Source organism: Gallus gallus, chromosome 2 (genome assembly GCF_016699485.2).
Source record: "Gallus gallus isolate bGalGal1 chromosome 2, bGalGal1.mat.broiler.GRCg7b, whole genome shotgun sequence".
In the NCBI taxonomy this organism is placed as follows: Eukaryota; Metazoa; Chordata; class Aves; order Galliformes; family Phasianidae; genus Gallus; species Gallus gallus.
Genome location: NC_052533.1, coordinates 85,614,982 through 85,641,148, shown reverse-complemented (window position 1 = coordinate 85,641,148; position 26,167 = coordinate 85,614,982). Strand labels below are relative to the sequence as shown.

At 39.7% G+C, this 26,167-nt stretch overlaps 1 protein-coding gene and 1 long non-coding RNA gene across 2 annotated transcripts in view; one reads left to right on the top strand and one right to left on the bottom strand.

The window, feature by feature from the left end:
* Positions 1–26,167, bottom strand: part of NDUFS6 (NADH:ubiquinone oxidoreductase subunit S6) — a 49,915-nt gene that overhangs the window by 8,579 nt on the left and 15,169 nt on the right. The window lies entirely within an intron of this gene.
* LOC121109624 lies at positions 16,993–20,632 on the top strand. Its single transcript, XR_005857342.1, has 3 exons — positions 16,993–18,447; positions 19,017–19,089; positions 20,196–20,632. It is a non-coding gene; the product is annotated as an uncharacterized LOC121109624 (long non-coding RNA).

The following is a 26,167-nucleotide window of genomic DNA, read 5'->3' as shown; positions in this document are numbered from 1 at the left end:
TACAAATTAGGAAGCAATTAATTTACGGTGATTTCATTTACTCCAGAACAAGGGGAGCATTTTATCTCTTTTTATATTCTTCTTTTGCTCTAGTTAAAATAAGATTAGGAAAAGAATGAAAGTTTAGATATGGAAAGCCCAATTGATTTATCATTCTACATGTCAGTGTAAAACACTGAGATACTACAACATAACTTAAAGAAACACTACTTTCAAGTGAAGAAAGAGGCATTCATATTATCTACTGTAAACTATTTCCAGATCCATATAGTACAAACAACAATTAAAAAAAAAACTAGCTAACTTGTTGAATAATACTCACAGTTGTCGTTTCAAACATATATACCAAAAACATGATCCAAACTTAATAGCTGCCTAGTAACATTTTATTTCCACTTTAAATGTGCATAGAGTGAAGATATAGCTGCTTCACACACAAATTAGATAATGTCAGGACTACCTGCAATGAAGTTTAGCTTGATGAACTGGATGGTCTGGTGCTCAATAATTCAGGAAGTATATGTTTTGTTGCAGAATACGATATGCTCACTAGATGTCCCTTTATGTGACATATGGGGTGTGGTGACTTCTAGACAAAGGAAGCCCCTTTGTCTGCTTAAAAAATACAGCTATTTCCCTTATTAAAAGCTGCCAAAGAAAGGAAACACATAAGGTAACTTAAGCATCCATGAAAATCTCAGTAATATATCTTAGTTTTCAAAACCTGGTCATTGGCTAGTGAATGTAAGATGCATACAGATCATAAATGCTATGCAGGTGTTTAGAAACATCATCAGCTCTCACAGCTTTCTTTGAAGCACTGATATATGTGAAACCAGCTCTTAAGCCATGACTTTAAAAGATATGTGATTGCTGGGGAAACTTGTTTAGAAATGCATGGTGCAGCCAACCTGGCTGAGTGAAGAAGCTTGAAAATGTGAATTCGCTGTATTCAAGGAGCTCAAAGTGCAGATGACAAATGCGGGGTCCCTAGATGTATTATTTATTATTAAATCTCATTTGCTTTGAAATAATTTAATTGTTTTACAGGTCGGAATTGTTATTTTAAAATACCTGGTTGAGGATATAGAAAACCCAATCTAATAAAATGATAAAATGTCCTCATCACACCTTACTGGGCCAGACCAATTACTGTAGGCAGTCTGCAGCTCTCACTAGCTCTCCTTCTGTTAGCTATCTTCACCTCTGCACTAAACTGAAACCAAAGCCACTTCAATTTACAGAAAACCACACCCAAGGAGATTTTTCTTTTCTGTTAGCCCAGCAGTTTAACATTCACTTAAAACACTGGAAACTCACTGAAACTCAGAAACTTGAGACCAGTTACATTAAGACCCAGGCACACAAGAAAACATCCAAATACATAAAACATGTGATGGAGAAATGGGAAAATGCAGAACCTTTTGTACTCCTTTCATGCTATTTCTTGCTATTGAGTCATTGTTTAAACCCCATTTTTTTCCCCGTATTTTTATCAATCTCTAGAATTCCACAATAATTGCAAGGTGAAATGAAAGCAAGTGACAACATCTTTATCTGATGAGACAGTGGCTTTGTGGAAGATATTATTTGGATTTTTTTGGTATTTTTTTCTGGTCAGTAGGCTTCTTACTGGTTCCAAAGTGTTTTCTTTCCTTCACAAAGTTACTGTACAGGGACACATCTCCTGGGATGCTATAGTTTAGGAATAAGCACGCTATTCTTTCTACTAAATAAGGTACACAAAAAGCCATTTACACAGAAAGGAAGACCAACATTTCTACGCAGTAAAGGACTTCTGGTTGCCATAAGACTGCCAGGGTTACAGCTCTCTCTGTACTGCTTCTTTTCCCCTGCATTTTCTCATCTATTTTGGATATTTTAATTTCACTCCTTTTCCTCTTCCTTCCTCGTGAGGGTCCCCTTCTCCATTCCTACACTCTTTCTGCTTGACTGCCTTTTAACATGTCATTTTTTAAATCTGTCCTCAGTGAGAATGGCAAAATTAGGAAAAATATGTATTTTTCAAAGCTATCAACTAGGTTGGATATTCAGAAGCTCTCACAGGGCACACACAATAACCATGGAACTGATCATTGGTGATAGGTCGGGGCAAGGCAGAGCATCACTTGAGCTTGCGAAGCTGGCTCAGGTGTCCACAGATCAGACTGGACTCAGCTGGAAGACCAATATTCATTGCTCTCCCTGCAGTTTAATTGGATTTGCGAAGAGGCTAGAAAAGGATATGAGGACTGTGTTGTTCAGCACTGATTCAAACTACAAAGTAGCTAAGTGGCCCTGCAATAGCTTCCCACAATTATTTTTTGCAATTTTCTTTGTTATTTTTGTGTAAATTGATAGTTATGGGTTTTTTTTTTTATTTTGTTTTCATTTGTTTTCCCAAGAGGAGATATATATGTGCATTCACTTTCTCACAGAATTCCCATCACATATCAGAGAAATTCCTAATAGTGAAGATCACTGAGATTCAAATTCCCAAAATCCTAAAGTGGATAGGGTTTTCCTGGGAAACCAAACAAAGCATTTCATTTTGAAAATGATCTCTTGAAATAATTGACAACTTTAACTCTTATTACTGTTGGTGATAAGGGGCTAATGAAGGCTAAGAAGGGGTAATGAATGGAAGAGGGAAGTGTATTTTGTACATTTAACTCAAGAATAAAGGATAAAACCTCAAATCCTGCTTTCCTCTCCCCCTCCAAAAAACAGCAAAAAAGAAAAGCATTTTCCAAGAACAGAAAATGCAATGCAGCTGTTTGCAAGTGAGAAATCCAGTACAGTTGCTGTGTGCCCATCAATCAGTGGCTGAGATGAATCCATTTGTAAAAGTTAATAGAGCAAAGTATAATGAAAGACAAATTGGTGTCATTAGTCTAAACTTTATGGTTCAATTAAGCTAATAATATGCAGTAAAGCAAAAAGAATAATTAGAAATTATGATAAATATACATGGGTTTGTAAAAATATGACAAAACTTTACATATTTTGTTCTTTTTGAATATACTATCTCTTTTTTTCTTTTTCTCTTCTTGATAGCTCTATACACAGTTGCCTTGGGGCATACACGAAAACTGCAAGATTTAAAACAGATAATTACTTGAAACCAAATAGTATTAAATATGCAGCATAAAATTTACAGTGAGAATTATCCTGAGAGCAGAACCAATTTGAGATTTTAGAAAATAAAAGGACATTTTATTTTGGTTTTGTGAAATTACTTGTTTATCAGCTTTATAAACAGATATATTCTAAATATTTTATAAATAAGGATTATTATTGCCCTCTCCGGACCTTCTAATATTTACAAAACACATATGATAAGCTGATCTATCTACAGTGAACCAAACCTTTGATGCCTTCAATACTTCTCTTTTTGGGAATGCATAAAGGAAAGAAAGCCTTCGCTATTTGACTAGCAGTGAGCACTGCCACTCTCAGCCTTGTAAGGTGAAATAAGAAGGCCAAGGAAACTTCTGTCCTCCTCTACCCAGAAAACCAGGCAGAGAGGCAGAAAGTCAGGTCAGGAGATTTGCTTACTATTTAAACTGATTTTTCTCCCTGACCTCTGTCAAAGGTGTCCACAGAGCTGATGTGATCCTGTGAAGCTTTTCATCTCTGTCAGGGCTTTCCAACAAGGTACAACTCTGCCATCAAGTACCCTATTAGGAAAGGTTGGTCCTGCAAAACGACAGTTTCCTCAGCTCAGAAAAACACTTATTACTTAAACATTCCTGTTTTCAATAAGAGAACAGATTGGGTGCTATTGCTGTAAGCATAGATTGAGCAGATAAGGTTGGAACGAGTAGCTTAAGTTGTGACTTAGATTAGAGAGAGCAAAAATTGATAAATATACCATCAGTCAGATCAATGTTATTCTTAGTCTCTGAGACATCAAGTTTATAACATGATTTAAAATAAATATAGATAAATAGATAGATGGATAGATAGATGGGTAGGTAGGTAGGTAGGCAGGTAGACAGATAGATAGATAGATAAAGATGTTCTTAGGGTGGTCCCAGCAATGGTGTTTGGGGCATTAAAAGATGGATGGGGACTTTGCATGAGCAGAATGAAACACAAATTCTACAGAAATAAAACAAATTTAACATTTATATTTAATCTGTATCTAACTCATTCTACAGTTATTAGAACAGGAGGCTTTATAACATCTAAATAGCGAAGATTAACACTGGAAATGTGCAGCAGAAATTTTATAGGAGAGAGGTCACTTCTGAAATGTGTTGTGAATGCTCCAGTGGGATTTTGTTAAGAAAGACAAAGGAATTAAAGAGAAATTAACAATAGAAAAATAATTAAATCAAGTCCCTCAGGAACAAACTATTAATTTAAATGTTTTCTTCAAAATTTTCTGAGAGGGGGAAAAAACAGAAAAAAAAAAACCCCGAAAACAAATAACCAAGTAAGCTCAAGCCCATTCATCAGGATATTTTGGTACATTTGATGAGCACAGAAGGAATTATCAGATCATCATCTTGGATAAATTAAATATCACCCACCCTTAATTAATCAAACACCTTCCTTCAAGCACCCGGGTTGTGTGTTTCATCAGCAGAAAACTGAGAACAGAAGAGACCAAGACACTTCCAGGATGGGAAACAGATTAGATGTACACCCAGCAGATGCTCAGTTACACTCACAGTAAATACACAGATTACTCCAAAAGTAATGCCTCCTATTTATTTATTTGGAAAAGACAGTGGAAATAATGAGCACAATAACACTGTTTGATAGGGAAAATTCTGATCTACAAAGCACTATTTTTTGATAGAGCCACCACCATTAGCTATGTATTTTTGCCAGAATTGAACAAAAACCTGCATGCTGTGTTCGTAAAACTGCACCAGTGGAGGTAACCCACTGTCACGGTCATCACTGCTGAAACACACCACCCACAGTCTCACTGTGCTCACTCCCACTGTTTGGTCTCCATCAATGTTCAGAAAGCATTGATTAATGTCAGTGGGTGCCATTTTTTCCCCACATGGAGGAATTCAATGACACATCTTTGCTTCATGTCCAGTCCCATGTCAGATGCCCCTCTTCTGCCATCTGTCACATGGTGACAAAATGTACTGGAATTTTGGTGGGAAGGTTCATCCGTTATTGCCATACCACCAACATCCACCTCTGAGGTCATGGGCCAACGTAATAAAATAGGAGGCATTACTTTCAGAGCAGCCCTCATAAATAGTATTCTATTTCAAGAAATGATGTCTGCTTCTGTAGGATCTCAGGGTGCTTTTGTCAACAACATCATGATCTCCTTCTGTCAGAGCTCTTTTTCACAATGAAATTCCTTTGCCAGTGATAAGGTCACATCTCAAGCTTCTCTTCAAACAAACTGAGCAAAATGAGCTCTGAAAGCCTTGAATTTTTTTGACTCACATGGCCAACTATTCTGACAGACAATATCCTGAAAAAGTTTCATGCTTTCCTCCCAAAATATCTAAGTATAAAAATTATTAACTTCCATGAAAATTCTATGGATATAATGTTAACCACAATTTAGACTAGAAAGAAATAAGACATTGGGAGAGTCTTGCTTAATTTATTCAGCATTTCCATTCTCTCGCTTTCTAGATGGGTAAGTTAATTGCAACAACTCAATCTATCTCATATTCAGAAACTCTGCCATCGTTTCTTTTTGTATGTTTGTCATTTGAAATTGTATAGCAGATTGTTTAGGCAAAGTTATTTGAACCTATGAAGTAACTCTTACCTACTGCAATCAGTAATCCAAATATTTTCTCACTCAAACTTCTAATTTCCATCTGTGATTGATTACTTAAGTATCAGAAGATGTTTGGGTACTTTTCCCCTTCCTATTAGTTGAAAGACTGTCAAATTTACAAAGAGCTTCCTGCAATAGTTTCAATTAGAACTGAACAAATATTCTCCATATAACAAGTCAGGAAATGCATTTCTATCGCCCTTCCTGCTGACTCTGGGGAAAGATCTTCAAATAGAGCTAGTGTAGTGCTAGACAGAGGTGTTCTTCCCTTTCTTCCCACATACATACAGTTCACAGATAATATACAGTTATCTGAAATATTTAATATTAAAAAATCAAAGTTTTTGAATGTTTTCACAAATTTTTTCTCACCTGGGCTGTAGAGGAACACCTCTGGGGAGAAACACTAACTATAACGCAGAGGTAAGGATGACATGAACAACAGACCTATGGGAAGGCGAGCACTGAGCCTAGAGGCTGTCCCTGAAACAGTTCAAAGAGCAGAATCTCTTCCTGCAAGAAACATTGGATGTGGCCACCCTATGAATTCTCATTTACTAGAAATGAGATTTGAATTCTTAGAATTAGAGAAAAAACAGAAAAGTTTGAAATTGATCCCATTCTTCCACCTAACATTGTGGAGTCTTGAAGGGATTCCTCGGAGAGCTCTGAAATGCATCATTCCTTTTAAGGAGATATTGAATTTGTCTTGGAAGCTCTTTTCCATTTCCCAATTTTTTTCCTAGAGAATATCAGTGCCATCCCAAGATAAGGTCTGGGACATTTTTGTTAGAGTAATTTAGCCAGTAGAATATTTAATGGAAGGGATAAGTGTTTAAGTTTTCCTGTTGTAAATTAGTAATGAATTTTCCAAACCATTTTCAGAGAGTACTTCCAGACATAAGAAGATCTCCATGAGCTTTTATCTTCAATTAAGGGAGTTGAAATTACAATCCCCTTGTTCATCAGAAACAGCACAGGCCCACCTGCCTCAGCTTGAGGACACCTAGAAGCCAACTAGCATTTCATATTCTTCTATGACTCTACATCAAATACCAGTCACACCTAAGAAAGCTCCCAGGGTTGCTTTGAGTATCTTTAAGAGGCCTAAAGCTCCTTCAAGGTATACGGAGAAGTTCCTCTACTAATTTGTGCAGGGCTAGGCCCACCTTCTGTTTGTGCACCAGGAAGGGCACTCCATGGTGATGGGATCGACAAGAGCTTAGCAACGGCATTCCCTAGGCTATCAGGAAGTTCCATAAGTGCCAGGCTATTTCTGGGATTGTTTAGTCTAGAGAAGAGGAGGCTTGGGGAAGACCTTACCGCTATCTACAACAATCTAAAAAGAGGTTGTGGCAAGGTGGGGATCAGCCTCTTCTCCCCTTGTAACTAGAAATAGGACTAGAGGGAATGACCCCAAGTTGCACTAGGGGAGGTACATGTTGCATATTAGGAAAAATTTATTCTCCAAAAGAGTGGTCAGATGTTGAACAGGCTGCCCAGGGAGGTGGTGCAGTCATCATCTCTGGAGGTGTTCAAGAAACATTTAGATGTTGTACTAAGGAACATGGTTTAGTGGGGAAATACTGGTGGTGGATGGTTGAACTTGATGATCTTGGTGGTCTTTTCCGACCTAGGTGATTCTATGATTCTATTCTGGAGCAGAACTTTTAATGGTAGAATGAGAAATGAATTGTCACAGAGAACTCAGTGTGATGTTTGACTGCCTAGACTAGTAGACAGAGCATTTGGTGGGCAGAAAGGAATGCCTGGAGTATATTAATGGCTGTTTGATTACTTAAAATGTTAATTCAAGCAGAAGTTTTAACGATGCCTTCCCCCTCCTTGCTAAATGCCTCAGCTCATCGAGTCAGGTATGCTTTCACATACCTTTTCTGTAGAATCCAGAAGGCTCATGTTTGTACAATTCAAAGCACAAGAGCACAAACAGGAAGGTGTGTGCTACGTCACCTTCTGCTCAAGGGATCCCACAACAATCTGCTGAGGGCTATTGGGTGCCAACTTTGATTTTCAATCTATAAAAGAAGGGCTACACACTAGACACCCCAAAGACTGGTCCCCACTCATGGTGGAAACTGAGAAATTCCTAGATAGAATTAGAGAAAAAAAAGAATGTTTGACAGACAAAGAAAACCTCAGCACGTTTCTATGGCTTTTTCCTGTGAATGCCCTTGTGAGATCTCAGCTCCATGCTCTGGCTTCTTGGGCTGCTATTTACAGCATGCACCTTTCCCCTCAGTTGGGTAGATACTACTCAAAGAATCAGAATTTCAGCCAAAGTGCATCCTCAAAAAGTCACTCATTGCTACAGAGGCAGACAGGTGTCCTTATGTCCCTGGAAGACCCTTCAAATGCTGCAATCTGATGTTAATGAAGGAGCCACAGACCTAAGCCAGACAAGGCATACTGTAGGTGTGTATTCAATGCTGGATGTAAATATATGCTTTTGTAAGGGCTAATCTTCATGTTGTTCTCTATTCCATTTCTGCATTTCAGCCAGGTCTGTAGGTCTTTTCTAACAAACTACAAAAAATTTTCCCTCTGTTTGCCACTGTAGCGACACTATTTCACAGAGCACCAAGAATTTCCTTGACTTCTAATACTATAACAATACCTCAGTTTTAATTACTTGAACAAAAGGGTTTCAAGTCCATCAGAGTACCTTTCAAGGCCGGCAAAGATATTAACTGATTCCATAACCAATTACCTACATTTTCCTTTACTTATTGCAAATGTGACCTTTTGTTAGAATTTGATTGCAAGTTTCCTGCTGTGAGTATATAACTATCTGTGTGTCTGAAAACGGCTACCCTCCACTCATGTGATGACTGCTGTTAATTTTAATACACTTTGATGGCTGGAGAACAAATAAGTGTCTGTGACACAGAGCAGAGACATTTGAAGGTGGATAAACTACCACTTTAATGAGTAGAAATCAGCAAGTAAAGGGGCCTTCCAGTGACATACCAGAAGACCTTCAACCTAAGCAGAAAAAAAGTATTTTTCAGTCTGGAAAGATTAAAAAAAATCCTACTTTCTGTGTAGTGGTGGAATAACGGGATGGTTTGTAAAAATGACACAAATTAGAGAGGAGTACATAAATAAATACTCTCAAGAGATAACCTATTTCTTCTATAAATTAAACTGTACGGGAGAAATATTTCGGAGAAACTATTGCAGCTGTATCTTTGTATTACCTGTTGACAGTAATTCTCTGAAATACAAACAAAATTCAGTTGTAGAGCTGCGGGTTTGTTTTTTTTTCCCCACACTGCTACTGCATTATTGTCGCCTTTTTGTTTGTGTGTTTTTCTTTTTCCTTAACTCCAAAAGCAATCCTCGGGCTAGACTCCCACCTCGGAAGAAAAATATACTCAGATTTGCTGGAGCCCAGAGGAGAGCAAAAATGAAAATGAAGAAGCTGAAAGGATTTTCTTGCGAGACAAGATTAAAAGAGCGTTGCATAACCCGATTAAGTAATGATCAAGGTGGCACACATTAATTCTTTATAAATATTTAAATAGTATGAATTCTTCAGAGTGAGAGGAATTAATAACCAATATTTAAGGGAGAAATGGGATATTGGAAAGTTGCAAATTATCTGAAAACAAGTAGAGAGGGTTATTTATTATATGGAAAATTTTAAATGTTTTCCAAAGAAAATGAAAAAAAATGCTACCCGCTTATGTAAAATGACATTTGATTAAACTCTGGCTTTAGGACCTATAGTCTATTTTTTAAACTGTTATTCCCCCTAAAAATGCACAATTGCACACAGGGATTGTGTGCTCTATTGTGCAATACCCAGAGATAGATGAAAAAAGCTTGCAGCAATGCGTTTTTATTCTTTATTTTCTACATTTCCTCCACAGCTTGTGGGAATATGCTGAATCCTCAATACAGACTTCTACCATTAATGTAACAGTTTGCAGATCATGGAAACAGCTCCTCTGAATATATGTAAAAAAAAATGAGGAGCAAACAAAAACATTCTCTGAATTTATCCTTTCCTACTCAGTCACTATGGACTGGTTCTCCAAATTGATGAAATGACCAATTATTAGCCTATAGAATCACCTCTCCCTATGTTCTCAATCACTGATTAGAGAGTTTTGTGTATCTGCAGAAAAAAGAAACTAACAAAAATAGTCTTCAGCATGTTGCTCCCCAAAAGAAATCCCATCTTTATCCTGATTCCAGAATCTACTACTTGCCCTGACCATTACTCTCTCTCTTGTAGCTGACTTTTTTTTTTTGCTGCCACCATTAGCAAAATAAGGAGAGCACGGGCATTGCCTCTGTTTAAAATTCAAAGTGCTTCCCATTATAAAGGTTTCTTTCCCTAGCAATAATTTTAGCTAAGCTCTTGACAATTCAGTTTGAAACTGTACATGCCTGGTCAGGTAATTTTATCCTCATTACTAGAAGAGAGAATTTCAACAAAGATAACACAACTGAATCGAAGAGCCAGATGAGCAAAACTACCATGATGCTTATCCCAGCTCTTCCATTCAGTGACAGTATCAGGGGATGCCCTGTAGTAGCTGACATTCTTTTCTGAAGGCAGGAAAAAGGTCTCAGACTTGCACTGTTGGCACACATCATCCCAGAGCCATCCAAAACTGAATGATGCTGTTTAACTTCAGTCCAGGACACTGGGAGAAGTCTGCCTTTGGTCCATTACCGGAGTAGCTCCCAAGCTGGTAGGAGTTGGCATCCACCAAAATTGCATTTCTACTCTTCTGGTGTTAAAAACCTGCCATGATAACAGCTCCCATGCAGCTCTTTCATTCAGCTGACCCTAGGAGTGCTATTGCTTTGACAAATCGTCACAGAGCTTTCTAAGCCCCCTGCCTCGTGCAGTGAAATTCTGTCTCAGGAAATGTTTTTTGTAGGCATGAATATTCTCCCTTCCCCTTAATGCAAAGGAGCAGAGCCCTCTAGATACCCAGTACAGCTGAGCACTCAGAGTTTTTGGGAACAGAAAGCCACGTTCCAAAGCAGTACTGCAGTGGTAGGGATAACCTGATGGTAGGGTGGCACTTGGGTGTAAGCTCACTGCCAGCTTGTATGCAGACTCGGCCTTCCTCTGCAGTGCAGTCAGCTGACACAGTACACACATAACATTTTGGAATACAAATTGACACAACTGTAATTGATCCAGGAGAGGAGGAAGAACAAGGTTTATGCTCAGTGACTAACTCTGACTGCAGCTAGCTCATCAGACAGCAGACACAGGCAGAAGAGATCTGGCAGACAGATCCAAAGGCCTGGGCAATGTTTCCAAGAAGAATGACTGGTAACTGGTAGTTCCAGCCTGTGTCTTTCACCATTAAATCCTGCCCACCTGTTTCTTTCTGTTCTAGTCTTATTACTTTTCAAAGGGAAGTTTCTTATACATTTCACCCTATCTGACCTCTTAAAACTGAATTTATCGTCACTCTGTTTTGTTTTAGTTTTGCTACATCATAACCTTCTAAAATTAATTACAAAAATATCGGTACATCCAGTAAGGAAAGCATTAAGAACAAAGGAAAATGTGTATTTCCAATACACACCTATCAAAATGCAGTCTTTCTATACTGCATCTTCAAAGCTGGACTGTGGACTGTGAGGTTTCTTTATGCACAATAACAGGGAAAGCCTGATTTTTTTGTATCTGTGGAAAAATGTCACCGGACTAGCTACTAGATGACAAATGTTTTCAAATTAATTTACTTTTTACTCCTTTCTCTGCAACAAGAAACAATTTTAACCACCCTAACAGTCAAGAGAGCTCATCACACCAATAGCCACTGGTCCTGCTGCCGAAGCAGAATGACAAGAGGAATCACACTGCTTTCAGAGGCCAGAGGTATCTCTGCAGACAGACGGGATGGGTGGGATTCAGTTGCCTAAACACAGTCACCTCGTGCTACCTGAGTTGCCCTGGGGCAGTCATAGTAAACTCCACTGGGCTGGCAGCTCTGCAGCAGGACTTCAGGGAGAGCCAGAGCTGCTCCCCTACAAAACAGCAGGTGGGGCTCAGGCAGGCTTAAAATGTCAGGGCTGGTACCAAAAGTGATACCTGACACTTGTATTTAGGCAACTGAATCTTCCCCTCCTCCTTGAGTATTCATTATTCTGACCTGCTTGGAGTGCCTGGGGGCTGCAGCTCACCTTTCACTCCATTCATACCTGAAAATTGGCTTTTTTTTTTCCAGAGATTTCAGCGAAAACAAATCAAGCTCAAGCACTCAGAGAATTTGCTTCCCCAGTTACACAGCTGGGAAAGGATTAAAAAGACTTTCTGATTCTTTTTTATTATTATTCTTTCCGTGTTTCACAGAAATGATGGGATGCGCTAGCTGGCTCCTCACACCTCACTGGCCACACTGGCAGAGTGCAGGGGAATCCCTCCTGTAGCTTTTAAGGTGTGCTAACAATTTTGAATCTCTTTTGGAATGAAATGCTTAAGACATGTAACTTTTCACGGAAGAAATAAAAGCTACGGAAATCTTTGCCATCTTATAATATTTGTTCAGTGGTGAGAGCTCTCAGTTGAGAGGTGAAAGGCTTGCTCTGAAATACCTATTAATTTTGAAGCAAGGACTTCAGCTTAGTTCTCCCACTGGCCAGGAGACCACCCGCAGCAGAAAACCATTGCAGAACTGCAGGTGCAGCCTTCTCAGGCTTGACAGAGCTGTTCCATCTCATGTTAATAATTAAATATTCATTGGAGCATGGACCAGAACCTGACTCTCCCACTTCCCAGGTGATAGCCCTAATTACATGCCTCTGTCATCAATCTCTGTCTCTGCTGTAATGAATTGTCATTATTTGTGTATACTGAAAGAGTTTTAACAGGGGAAATGGAGGATAGCTCTCCTTACTCCTCCCCTGTCCTCTGAATATCCAGCAGTCAAGAGGTTACAGCACTCCTGGCACAGATGAGGAGCTAGGTTTAAGTCTTTCCTCTGAATTACACAGAGTAAAGAATCTGAGAGATGCATGGAGAATAGCACCAGTCGCTGCAAGAGAGCCCTTGAACACTCTTCCTTTCATTAAGTAGAGGGAGACTGAATCTGGTAATAGTACGATTGAGGACATTATGAAGAAGGTTTCCAACCAGGTTGGCTGTGGGTGAGCTTCTGTGCATTCCCACTGGCCACTGAAATTGGGCTTAACAATCCTGCTAGCTCCTTATAAATAGAGTTATGCTCTAAAAGGCATCCATGGATGCCTAAGTCTCTTTGCACATCTAGCCTGTTATCTACAGGATTATCCACAGTGGTTTATATAATTTCTAATAATTTGCTAGTGGAAAGCAATATCAGTAATTGATATTGCTCCTCTCCGCTCCTCACTACTCAGGTGCCATTATATAGCCCTTGACACTGACTTGAACAGCAGAAAGATTTCACCTTAAGACTCACACAAAAGACCCTTCAGACTCTGCAATTACATACTGCCTCCCCAGAACATTTTCTACAATGGAATACCACATTTTCATATCCATTACTCACATTCTCTGTTGTATTTTCATAGAATCATACAGTCATAGAATGCTTTGGATTGGAAGGGAGCTTTAAGATCATGTAGTTCCAACCCCCCTGCTATACGCAGGGACACCTCCCACTAGACCACGTTGCTCAAAGCCCCATCCAGCCTTGCCCTGAATGCCTCCATGGGGAGGGCATCCACAGCCTCACAGTGTCTCACCACCTTCATAGTAAATAATTTTTTTCCTAATATCTGGTCTAAATCTTCCCTCTTCCTGTTTAAAGCCATTTCCCTTCATCCTGTCACTACCTGCCCTTACAAGAAATCCCTCCCCAGCTTTCCTGTAGGCCCCCTCCAGGTACTGGAAAGCCGCTATAAGATCCCCCCGAAGCCTTCTCTTCTCCAGGCTGAAGAGCACTAGCAGTATTGAAATTGCTTGCACAGACTTTAAATAGTCTGTTTTTACTATGCCCAGTAGGTGTTTCCCAAGAGTTTTCCATAGCTAGGTGCCTCTTGAAATGCTGTGCAAGAGAATTAATCCATCATAAGTTAAGAGTCTATTAGTGCTTACCTTTTCTTCAGGAAAACAAATGAGATTAGAATGGATACACTTAGCACTATTTATAATAGACACACTAGTTCCGTGCATCCTCTGTCCGTGCAGAATTACCAACTCTACAGTGTAAAAAAGCATTTTCTATTACACTGCAGTCAAAGGAGAACATGGATATTTTAACATGAACTCTTCACACATTAGCCTATTTAGTATTGCAGCCTCTCCTTTTAGTGCCTGAGTGCTTTGGCAAGTCAAGCTGCGGCAGGGTCCACTGCAGTCCCCATGCGATTAGGGGAGGCAAGGGACAGATGATGAGCTTTATGCCTTGCACACCTGATCACGTGCTGGAGCGTGATCCTTCTTGCACCAACATGCACTAGCCAGGACAAGGTTTTCACTTGCCATCTGCTACATGGTGCTATGGATTCCATTCAGCAATCTGTGCCTGCACCCTGCAACCAAGGCATCAAGGACAAAACGCAGTGCTGTGCTAGGAATACTTAGCTCCTGCTGCTGCAGCAAGGAGCTGGAGACGGGGACTACTGCTCCCTTATCCCTGCCTGTAAATCTGCACCTGCAAATATTGACTGAATTCTATTACAGATAACATGTCCATGGCTAGTTTTATCTTCACACTTTGGTCCTTCCCTGTTGCATCTATTATGTTTGCCTTAAAAGTAATTACTATGTAGGCCAGCAGTAATTAAAACAGTACTTTAAAGAACCCATTCAGAGCTGTAATTTCTGAAAATGCTCCCATGTAAATCTTTTACACTCCAATTGTGCCCTTGCTAACAGCATTTACAACAGCGTCACCCCAGTGAGTTATTTGGAATTACTCTTAATTTCACACTAAAAACATGACAGGAGAGTCAGGCTTTCTGAGCCAGGCTATAGCACACTCAGAAGGAGAAAAACACTGAAGGCAAAACTGACTATATTTTTTGTTAATGTCAGCATTCAAATGTCACACCATCGTCCCAGCATAATCTTTGTGAAGCTGAGATGTGCAGCAGAACAGGGTATAAAGATTTACAAGGTTTCATGCAACTAAGGAGGAAGTTCCACCTGCAGCTGGGTATGAGGGAAGTTATCACAGCGCTAGAGCTTGGTTCATGTATTTCTACAGCAGTGAAGGTTGGGGAAAAGCCATGAGAACTATCTATTAGGACTTAAGTGTGCTTTCTGAAGTACAGCTGCTAGCAGGAGATTTCATCTCTATTTGTATAGGACGAAGACAAACTACCTCTGATTATCACTGTTTCGTAATTAAGAAACTAAAAGCACAGCTATGATATCCCACACATCAACAATATGATGAAAAAAAAAATGAATTAAAAAGGGAAGGAGTAATGCTCGCTGAGCAGTTGACTAGGCATTTGTGCAGATTACATTCTGGTACAATTCTGGTACATCTGCTTTAACACATCGTTATTATTGTGGTGGCTTGCTCTGCCATCTAGCAGGGACTCTGGGAACTACCAGCTCTTGGGAAGAACTGAAAAGGCAACACGTCAGGACAAATTCTGAACTTTATAAAAAGCAAATACAAGCTGCTTTTTTCTTTCTTTCTTTCTTTCTTTTTTTTTTCCTAATATAACAATTTTTGAATGAAGAGTAGCTTCTAAGAAGATGATCCTTTACCTTTAATTCTGTAATACAGACTGCGTTATATTATGGAGCACTTTCACAAGTTAAATGTGCATTGAGCATAAAAATATTTTTCTTCTAGTAGTCTCAAGTTTGCTCATTTTTGTAGTATTTAAGAGAATCTACAGCTAGGTTTGCATGTATCATGCACCAACATTACTGTACCTGCAGCTTTACTATGTTTATCTTGTTAATCCCTTCTCTGAACATTTTTCTGATGCTTCTTTGAGTTGAATCCCTCGTGCTCTTACGCTCTTTTCTTTTCTTTCCTCTCATCCCATTCCCTTTTTTTCCTTTGTGTTTTTGAAATTAAAGTTATTTCCTATCCAAGCAGTGAGTATGACAACATATGGTATGGGATATCATCCCTTTGGTCAGTTGAGATCAACTGTCCTGATTCTATCCCCTTCTAACTTTTCGGCCTCCCTTTGTCAGGGCAGTGTAAGGAGCAGAAAAGGCCTTGCTTTTTTGTAAGCATTGTTCAGCATCAACTGAAACATTCATTACCAACTCTGTTTCCATCACAAATCTAAAACATAGCACCATACAAGCTAATTATGAAGAAAATCAATTCTACCCCAGCCAAAAAATAATGCAGCTGCATTCTTCCCATTGCAGCCATCAGGAACACCACTACCACCGCAGACAGTTAAGAGAAGAAAATGCAGACAAGCCATTTGCTACTGACTCCACCACTGTGTTATCCCCATTCTTCTCATTCAGCTGGATGGTCTGATGAGAAAAGGGCACAAGCTCCATCTAAAAGACCCAGCATGTGGCTGCAGCTTCACTCAGCCCTGTTGTTGACCACAGACATTTTCTCCTTGGTCCCCCTCTGAAGACAGTGCCATCAACCCCTAGAGTGTGTCATGGTGCTACTTGGCAGAGCCCATATCTGCAGCCACGTCTCATGCCATACTATCTAGAAATGCCAGGATCTATCCCCACCCTGCATCTATGGTCTCCAGATTGTCAATTCACCCATGCACTGGAATTAAATGTAGGCCTCTTGGTCACAGTAACACTCTCCAAGAGACAAAGAAGTAGAGTTTTCTCACTGATTTTAAGAAATACCCTACCAGACCTGGGGAAGAAGGGAAATCCAGTTGCTGGAATATCTTCGTCCCTTTCAGCATATGGGGAATCATTAAATCCTACTCTATGTCTGTCCTGAGCTGCTCATCTCCCAGTCCAACCCTCTCTCTGGGCTAGACCAAACTCACTGTCTTCTACTTGTTCTCTTGCCTTTACAAGTTACAGACAATATACTGGTTGTTAAATGGAGAATCTGAAAGAGCCTTCACTGACAATACCAGGACTCCCTCTGCCAGATGCATTATTCCACTGAGAAAATGCTGTGATATTCTTTGAAATTCCAGGGCCAGGTGGGAGAAACTGGCTTGTAGCTTAAGGAAGAGGTCAGAATCACAAAGGACTGCACCCGCTGTCATCACGCTGTCATCTGATGAACCTGGGTAGGTACTGGCTCATATTTCCTGGCAAAGCACCATGGAAGAACACCTGTTGCCACCTTGGATGATTAGAGACTGCCAGGCACTTCCTGAAAGACTTCTCTGATATCCAACTTTTAATTGCTTTGAACTTTTTAGCCTTGTTCCTATCCCTCCTTTTTCAGTTGACTGGCCACACAAGTTTGTTGCCCTGTTCTGGATCTCTCCATTATGTAGTCATTCATATTTCTTCCAACCTGAATAATCACAATCTAGTTAAATTTTGCTTCATGCAGAACTTCTTTATTTCTGTCCAATGCCACTGTGAGACACCTTGCTACAGGATTATGCAGATGCTGTAAATTTACACAGGTGCAAAAAGGATTGAGCAAAGTGAGAAAAAATATGTCCAGTGCTACTAGTTACAAATACATGACACCAGGAAGTCCCTGAGCTACAAATAACAGTGACCCATTGCTAAACCTGGCCTAGACTCTGCATCTTGACATATTTTTACAATACTTTAGTTTTACAGCCCTCAGTAGTTTTGTACCATCAAGGAATGTTTATAAACTACTTTTCATCCTCTTCACCAGATGATGCATGTATACATTGCTTGCTAGTCCAGTTTTATGCTGGACCAATTGAAAAATTTGATCTTCTAGGAAAGTAAGTTTTCCTCTTTCTTCTGGATGTTTTCAGTATACAAGAGCATCACACAATAAATTCATTGTTCTATGGCCTAATTGACATAATTGACATTTTTTTTGATTGACATAATTTTTATGATTGACATAATTCAAAATACTGCAAATATACACATATATACATATTTTTTCTTTCATATACAAATATGAAAGATGTGTGCTGAAATACTTACCTTCCATGTCTTTGCCACCAAGGCTGGATAAGATGACACAGAAAACAGATTTATCATTTCAGATTTTTTTTTTTCATGTGAGTTTTTATAAGTCAGATGGGCAACAAATACCTCCCACAGAGATGATCTGGCACTATTTCAGCATCTCTGCACTCTCTGCAATGAGATCACAGCAATGGAGCTGCAGGAGAGCCAGGCAAGTTCCCCAGGCAACCACAGAACCTACACTCACCATTAACTCAGGCATGACAAACACTATTGACATCCCGCAGGCTCCCAGCAATGTCCTGGAAGAGGGAAGAACAAGACCCCTCTTTTTTTGGACTGCTGCTCTACAGAGCCCAGGAGGAATGCCTCAGAGGGCCGTCATAGGCCTGAGATGGAGAATGTCTCAGTCCAAGGATAAGAAGGCAACCAAATGGGTGCTTAAAGATGAACCAGATCCTCTGTGGAGGTGCATAAAGCATAACAGGAGATCAGTCAAAGAAGCAACAGGAACATCTGCTCCTCTGAAGAAGCAACAGACTTCAGTCCTGCCAGAAAGAAGTACTGGAGTTTAGCATTAAGGTCCTTTTGAGATGTTTCATGAGTTTCTCCCAAGACTGGGCGACAATAGTACAACAACAATCAGTGGGTAAAAATGCTCTCTTCTCCTGTTTGGCACTTTGGGAACAGCATGCCAGCTTCTTTGTTCCCCTCTGGTCTCCCCAGTACAAGAAAGATACTGATGTGTGTGGTGTGGTCTCAGCCCTGAATTTTTAGGATGCTATGAAGTCCAGGGACTGAGGCTCCATGAATAATTAATTGATCTGAAGGAGACAGAACTGAGCTGGGTTTTACTGGAAAACTTAATCTGTCCTTCCTCTCTCTTCCCCCTCCCTCCCCCCCCTACACACACATTGCCTTAGATCTAGTTTTTTAGACAGTAAAAAGAATAATTAGCTTATTCTTTTTTTTTTTTTTTTTTTTTTTTTTAACTGGAGTAAAGTCATCACAATTAAAGCCATGGTACTGCAAACATTTCTTCTGGCCAAAGATACTGTAGATTTAAGAGTTCTGATTTTTTAAAAAAACAAGGTCAAATGCATAGAAATGTTAGGTAAAAACAGAGTATTTGCTTGCCCAGAATTTAACATACACAGTTTTAGACTAATTCCATCCTTTAAAGTACTGTTAGTTCTTATGTTCATTTTCTGCTTTCAGCATATAGCTGACACTATTCTATTGAAAATCATAGATGAAGGACAACATTTACTACAGTTCCCAATGGAAGAAGGTATATGCTCTGATATAACCTTATTATGCTTTAATAGGAGCATAGTATGGAAAGAAAAGTCTAGTGCCTGTGGTACTGTGTTAAGTTAAATCATTTTTCCTGATAGTATTGGCTTTGTGCACAACTGAAGTTTTGATATCCTCATGCATACTGGGGGACATGATGATATAAAAAACTGACATGAAAAACTGATCATTTATATAGAGATTAAGTTGTTATAACAGATCCAAAGACTCTTCCTAAATATTTTATGAGATTTTTATGCATTTGGAGAGTGATTGCTAAAATTTAATTTGTTTGGACTTTATCATTTTAAATTTTAAATAACTGCACAAAAATAAAAATTTAAATTTATCCTTGTCTAATAAATTAGTACAGTAATACTGATACTACCTCTCAGGATTCAAAATTCAGTTTAGCGTGACTAAAGAGGTCTTGTCAAATACGAATGGTCTGGCCATCTGTCGTTGCTAGAGATCATAACATGCTTGACAGGGCTGAATTAAAGTTCTGTGCATAATTTTCACAATGTAATTTAAGCTGCATTTTCAGTTTCAGACAGGTTTATCAGATTTTAAGCACACAATATAAAGCTTTTACTTTAATTGTAGTAGAGGTATGCAGAGACACTTTAAATCTTAGTTACATCCAATGAGTAAATTTAGAGTGATATTTTCATGAGTTCAGCACTGAACACTCAACACTGCCATAGTTTTTGTGTCTCTGGGTAGGAACTCAACTTCCAAGTAAGGACTACATTAAAAAAGCATCAAAGAACTTCACTTTAAAAACCTTATCTTCTTTTAACAAACTGCATGTAAATAAAGCTGAGAGGTTCTTCAGGTATCTAAAAGCAATTGCAGTCAATAGAACTTACATGAGTAAATACCTTTAAAAGTTGATATATGAGTGGTAATGAAAGCTGATGACTTGTCCTTGGCACTTTTGAGTCTTCTCAGGCTCTCCTACTTGTGATTTAAAATATTTATAAGTGCCTAGGTAATCAGATGAATTCAGTGAAAAATGGATAACCAGTTCTTTGTGAAGTAGGGTCCATATTTCAATGGTCTAGATCTCACTATAGCACTTTGTACTTTCCTCTGCAGAAACGGTGCTGCTTCTGAAACATCCATCTTATAAAACAGCCCCCAAAGCTGCTGGTTTTGGTTTTTTTCCTCCTTACTGAAGGACTCACACAATGTAGCTTTTTTTTCAAAAGGTTAAGTTTATTTTTTTCTCTATGCCATTTAAAGCTAAAGAGTCAGGACCCAAATGGTATGTAAATGTCCTAAGTGAGATGCAGAATTGTAGTATGCTTAAATTTAAAAATATAATCCCAAAATAACTTGCTCATGAATCACCTAGCTCTGTAATCATACATATTTTGCAGAAAACTTGTCTCACTTTAACAGTCCCCAGGCACCTGGAACTATGTCTCTGCAGTAGCCTAAGCCCAGCTGTCTGGAATAAGCAAGCACTATTTCCTCCCCAGAGAGTTCATAACAAACAGATTAATCCACAAGAAATACTCAATAAAAGATCAAGATCCACACAAAAATATTGTTGTAGAGGCCACTTTTCTTCTGTTACACTATGAGGGCCTTCCACATTCCCGTGGTACAGAAAATATATCACAGAATGGCTTGGGTTGGAAGGGACCTTAAAGCCCCATCCAGTTCTGATGCCAGGGCCAGGGCTGCCCCCCACCAGCTCATGCTACCCAGGGCCCCATCCAACCTGGCCTTGAGTGCCTTCAGGGGTGGGACACCAGAGCTTCTCTAGGCATTATGTGCCAAAGCCTCACCAGTTTCCACACTCCACACCCTCCAGAGCCTTATTTTCTCAGGCTGAACAAGCCCACTACAGCAGCTCCACATCCTTCCTGTGCTGGGGGCCCCAGGCCTGGACACTGTACTCCAGATGGGGCCTCAAGAAGGCAGAGCAGAGTGAGACAATCACCTCCTTCTCTCTACTGGCCACCCCTCTTTTGGTGCAGCCCATGATACAGGTGGCCTTCTCAGCTGCAAGAGACACTGCTGGCTCACACCATTTTTCATTCACCAGGATTCCCAAGTCTTCCTCCACAGTGCTGCTCTTGGTCCCTTGCAAACTGCTGCTGATGCAGTCAAGCCTGAGAATTTACTAGTTTCAACAAAGCTTCACAAGATCCACAAAGTTCCACTTTCAGGGCTCTCTGAGCTAGTGCCTTCTGCTGAAACTCTGGCTGTTGTTTTCAATTTTCCTTCTAGATCCACTTAGAACTGACAGCAGCAAATTAAAACATAATCTCCAAGATGTTGTAGTGCTTGTGCATTTGATCTGATCCCACATGTGAAGAAAAACAAAACAAAACAACAACAAAAAAAACCCCGCGCTCACTGTGCTCATAGAGACTTACCAGAAACACTGCATATTAGTTCCATCAAAGATTTTATTCCTGGTCAGTTTACAAGAAATATGGCATTCCTGTTTCTTGGGAAGGATTTCACCTCAAATTATTACAATTTGTTGAAATTACAAGTAACTAATAGTAGGAGTCTATGAAGGAGATTCATTTTATTACTTCAAGGATGTGACACTCATTTTGATATTGCAGGCTTGGGGCAGAGTGGCTGGAAGCCTGTGTGGAGAGAAAGGATACGGAGATGTTAGCTGACAGCCAGCTGAAAGCGAGCCAGCAATGTGCCCAGGTAAACAAGAAGGCCAACAGCATCCTGGCATCGTCCCTTCTGTATTTGTCACTGATGAGGCCACACCTCAAGTACTGTGTTCACTTCTGGGCCCCACTCTAGAAGAAAGACACTGAGGCCCTGAAGCATGTCCAAAGGAGGGCAACAAAGCTGTGAGGCGTCTGGAACACAAGACTTAGGACTTGAGATTGTTTAGTTTTAAGGAGACTTAGGGGAGACCTTACATCTCTCTACAACTACCTGAAAGGAGGTTGCAACGAGATGGGCATCAGCCTCTTCCCCCACGTAATCAGTGATACAAGAGGTAATGGCCTTAATTTACACCCCAGGAGATTCAGATGGAACATTAGGAAAAAAAAAATTCATTGAGAGTGGTCAAGTATTGGAACAGGCTGCCCAGGGAGGGGGAAGAGTCACTATCCCCTGAGGTGTTCAAGAAACATGTAGATGTGGCACTGAGGGACATTGTTAGTGGGCACTGTGGGGGTGGGGTGATGATTGTACCAGATGATGCAAGAGGTCTCTTCCCACCTTAATGGTTCTATGATTCTATTAACTAGAGATTCTTTTATCTGTGACTTCTGGAGTACGAAGAGGGAAATGAAACAAAGACAACAAAGATCCTTTTTTCAAGGTCACAAGAGTCTGTGAGATATATCTCTGCCGGTTTTAGTGGGAGAACTGTGCTGAGACTGCCAACTTAGCTGCAAAGCAGCTAACTCCAAGGCAAAAGGCAGACTGGCAGCGTCAGTGTGGCACTTCACCTGCTAATTAGCCTTGCTACCTATGTTCAGATGTACAGGAGCAGAGTGGAGACTAAGACAGGGAACATTTTGTAAATCAGTAGTATGCTCTCATCTGGAAATTTATGTAAAGCATAGTTTAACTCATTAAACATTTCTGGTAGTGTTGCAGGATGAAGGGTAACAATGAAAGGCAATGAGAATGATTAGTGCAAGAAAGTTCTTCAATGAAAAGTGGCTGAAATGACTGAAATCACTAAGCCCAGCAAAGAGAGAAAGAAGAATGGACACATGACAAACTACACCAAGTTCATTGCAAGGGACTACATCAGAAGATTAATGCTGAAAAGTGAAGTATTTGAAAAGCAGTTTCACTGTTGATCTCACAACCAGCTTTTCAACTCCTTTGTATTTCCACCTTGGACTGCAAATGAAGCAAGATTTACATGGAACCAAAATGTCACATGGCTAAAAATCAAAATCAGAATTCAGATGCAGAAATGAGCCAAAGGAAACACAAATATAATTGTAAGCTCTGTCCTAGATCCCAAGTGCCATAAGCTATGATAAGTTAAAAAAAGAAAAACCCACACAATTAGCAGTATTGTCTGTAAGACTTTTAGATTATTATTATTATTATTACTTGCTTGAAGCTTAAAGAAAGCCACCAAAACCCAACAGTACTACATGTAAATACAGCAGTGACATTCCAGCATTTTCAGCCCAGAAGTAGCAGTTCTGGCTTCTGCAACAGCATCTGTTACTGCCTTGGCATTAGCACAACCTAGAGTCTTCATTTGGTCATCTCTTTTTGACAGATCTGATGCCCCTAAGAGGAAATGAAAGGAGAGTAGCAATTTTACCACTGTAAAGGAATTAAGTTTTCCAGGGAAATTTAAAAGGCACTTCTAGAACCTAGGGCATTTCCACTTGAAAAGAAAAAATACAGTCAATACATACAATAGCAGTGTGACTTTTTCCCTTAGATAAATACTTAAAAGCATCCTCCAAGAGATCAAGAAATAATATCTTAAAATACAGGGGATTAGAACAAAGTATGCAGTAAAAGAGGAGAGAATATTTCTAAAGTTGAGGGGAAGTGGTGTTGGTAGAATGAAATAAAAAGAAATGAAGCAGTCAGCAGGTACAAAACACAGCTTCTTGATAAAGAATGCATGCACAAGTAGCCCACATAGACCAGGCCTCTGCCCAAAGGAGCAAAGTAGCATGCAAGTGCTTCAGTACCACTTAACTCCTGTTAGAAAGCCAAGGCTTCTCACTCCTATAACTAGGCTGCTTTAGGAACTGTTTTGCACTAGGCAGTGCAAAAAAACCACCACAACAAAACAGAACATAACAATGCTGATGCACAGTAATGTTTTATTTGCTGCTGCACAGAGTTTGCACAGTGTGAAGGTCTTCTGCCTCTTGAACTACCCCCAAGTGAATAGACTGGGAGTACACAGAGGTTCGGAGTAGATACAACGAAGCAGATGAGCCAAAACGACCACACTGATTCTGTGTTGTTGATAGGAGCAAGGGGGTCCTCTGAGCAGAGCCCAGAAGCTGTCTCACGTTGGATGAAGGCAGTTGTTCCAGAAAGCTCCAAAAGGGACCCACCACTGCAAAAGCTGAGAAAGTGAATGATACTGGCTGCACCTCTGTGAGAGCAGATTTAAGAAAGGAAAAACTGCTGCACAACAGCAGCTTGGGGAGTGGAGTGAGCAAAATGAGAGCAGCAGCCCTGCAGGCACCAAGGTGAGTGCACAAGGACAACAAGTGCTCCAGGCATGCAGCAGCAGCTCCCTGCAGCCCAGGAGAGGCCCATGGAGGAGCAGGCCATCCTCCTGTAGCCCACTGATACCTCGTGGAGCAGATCTCCCCAAGCAGCAATGGAGGAGCCCTGTGGGCAGCAGTGGACAAGGCCTGAAGGATGTGCAGCCCACAAGAACACATCTGTAAGAGGCCATGCTAATACACATTTTTTATTTCATCTAAATGAGGCAAACTTATATGTGGGCAGGTTAGAATACAAGGTTGGAACAAATCCTGGTGTCAAAATGCTTTAAGAATCAGAAAGTGTTTGAAGAAGCCTACAAGAGATTTTATGCCTGAGCAAACATGGCTACACTGAATGAAGATCTCAGTAAGAGCTTTTGGTACAGATATAGCAATTAAAGAAATAAGTCAGACCTGTAAAAGGTTTTTGTTTTTTTTTTTTTTGCAGGATGTGTTACTAGGGGCACACAATGAAAAATGAATATAAAACAACAGCATAAGCATATCAGAAAGATAAGGTACAAAGCAAGATTTTAACAGTGAACATTGAAAGCAACGACAATTAGTTTATAGCTATACTGAAAGAAACGAGTCTGTAGACTCATTAACTGGTAGGAGAAGCAGCATCACAAGTCTGAGGAAACTACTCATTTTCTTTTTTGTGAAGATTTAAGCAAAGAAATCGTGACCATGTTAGACGAAACCAGCCTTAAGAAGGAGAGAGAAGCAAGCCAGAATACCAACAGGTCATATAAGTTCTTTGTAAAGAAAATAGGTAGGAGGAACGTCCCTAGGCAATTCTCACTTGACCCTAGGAACCAACCAATACAATCTCCTAAGCATTAGCAATTATCCTAGGAACTCAAGGGACAGGAAAAGTCCTACAGGACCATTGTTCAAGCTTTCACTGAAGGCTACAATGTGTGGGCTCCAAGAGGTCCCACTTCAAAACCATTTTTATTTTTATTTTTTATTTTTAGTCTAAGATGCTGCCTTTCGTACCATGTGAAGATGTTCTGTGTCCTAAAGAGAGAGTTACAAGAGGGAAACAGCAGTCTGACAGGCTCTGGATCAGATCTAAGAAGCATCCTATAATCTCCTGCTCTGCTTGCAGCTGCTGCCTCTCCCATTTACTACTCTCAACAGGAAGACCACAAAATGCTATAAAATAAGTTTTATTTTATTTGGATAATAATAATAAAAAACATGTGGTAGATATAGCAACTTAATACATTTGGTGTTTTCATCTTATGCTTGTTTTGCCTGCTTTCACTTCCTTCTGTCAAACTTTATTTAGGGTGTTTTTGTGAGAGAGATTTACAGAGGGACGTACAGAGACATAGAGAGAGAGACTACTAAAACAGATTGCCTTGATCAGAACCCAAGACACCACTACCCTTGAACTTGCAACATTCTCTATACTTTCATATAACCACAATTTACTTAAGAAAGGATATTTTTTCCAGGTAATTGTTATTTACATAAAATGCACATTTTGACTGCTTATTTATATTTCCTGGTAACGTGATTTAAAAGGCATACAAAGTATGAATACAGTTTTCTTTCTGAGGTAGCTGAATAAATTCAAACAAACAAACTTTTACTGAAAGCTTGCTACCTTCTAAATCCTCCTATTTTCCTTACTCACTAGCTATCACTTTCTTTCATTCACTGCTGCTTTCTCTATCCCAATGAGTGCCACTGTCTCTAATTCTCCTTTGCTTCTGCTTTTATGTCACTTATCAGTGGCTTATGTCAGGATTTAAAGTGCTGTTAAGATGGAGCAGATGAGGTACAGATTTTATGATTTAAAATACTTTTGTCTTTGTTGCCATTGCAAAAAGCTAGACTGGTTATATGAAAGGC